The sequence below is a fragment of the Protopterus annectens genome, chromosome 14.part0, assembly GCF_019279795.1.
Source record: "Protopterus annectens isolate FY-2018-M chromosome 14.part0, PAN1.0, whole genome shotgun sequence".
In the NCBI taxonomy this organism is placed as follows: domain Eukaryota; kingdom Metazoa; phylum Chordata; order Ceratodontiformes; family Protopteridae; genus Protopterus; species Protopterus annectens.
The window spans coordinates 384,071,171-384,072,692 of NC_056748.1; positions in this window are offsets into that span (position 1 = coordinate 384,071,171).

Consider the following 1,522-nt stretch of genomic DNA (forward strand, 5'->3'; position numbering starts at 1 on the left):
TCACTTCATTCCCACCTGCTTGACCAAAATATGTATTTGCTTTAAAGATACTGGTTAACATGTCCCCTCACCCCTCTGAGCTACCACCTGTACTGTTGCATATACTTTTATTCTGCTCTTCCCTTTTATCTTAATATTTAGTAATATTTCATCCACTTCTTGCTCATATTCTCTATAGTTTCTTCATTAGAGGTTGTACAACACTGCTCAAAAAGTACTTTACACAAAGAAAGTTAATGACTATGAATATGGTTGTTTTATTATTAACTTTATAATAATCTGTGGTATGGTGTGCTTTCTGCATTTCCCCTGTTGCTTCAATATATTTCATATTTTTTTTGTTATATTTTTGATGTATGTATCTTACTTTTGGCACATTGGTGCAGGTTGTAGCTGAAAAGGGTATTTGCACCTATCCAATTACCCAGTAAACAAATGATAGATAGATACATACATGCATAGATAGATGAATTAAGCTGAGATTTTAAATTCTCACCTTGACAAAAATATTCATTTTGGCTCTGCTGAGATCCGAAAAAAGATTTGATGAAAGAGGAAAGTTGATTCAAGGGGTTACCTGACTCTTTCAGTCCTCCTTTTCTGTGTTTAGTAAAAACTTTCCTTCTAATTCAGGACCTCTTTTCAAGAGAGCAAAATAGACAGTTCAAATAATCAGAGTTTTAAAAAGCAATGGCAAGGAAGCTCAATGAACAAAGGAGGAATCTGTCAGAATCAAGGAAATCCAAAAAAGTCAGACTGATTATTTGTCCAGTCAAGCCCTCCCTCCCTCCATGCTAGCAATCTTTTATATCTGTCCTTTAGTCTAGACCTTCATCTTTCACAGTAGCATCAGATTATCTCAGATAAATTGGTTCTGAGAATAATACAACTGGGGTACAAATGGCAATGGGAACGCTTCCCCCTTTTCAGGGAATTCCTCCCCATCCTGTAAACCAAACATTCCTGTTTCTTCCAGTTTTGGAGCACATGTCTCAGGAGGTCATTGAGCTTGCTTTTTGATCAGCTAGGCAAAGATTTTTATTCAAGGATATTTATGATATCAAAGAAATAGGGAAAGTGGCATAGACCTCCCCTTTCTCAGTCTCAATGTCAAGGTCAGTGTTCAAAATGTTATCCTTCCAAATTGAACCACTCCTACCCCTAGTTTCATGGTAAAGTTAGACTTAAAGGATGATTATCACTTTCCAATTTGCAAATAATTCAGTTGTCTCTTAAGATTTTCTGTAGAAAGTGTGTATTATAAGTTCTCTGTCTTACCCTTTGGTCTATCTTCTGCACCAAGGGTATTTACAAAGTGTCTAGCTCCAGTAATTGCTTACTGCAGACTTCAAGGCATTTACATCTTTCCATACTTGGACAATTATCTTATATTTAATTGTACAGATTCCCTATCATCTCTTGTCCCTTACTACAGAATAGTTTTTCTAGGATGTCTACTATATACTTCCATAGGAAAGGGTTTTCTTCCACTGGACTACAGAACTGCACAAATAGGTCTTCC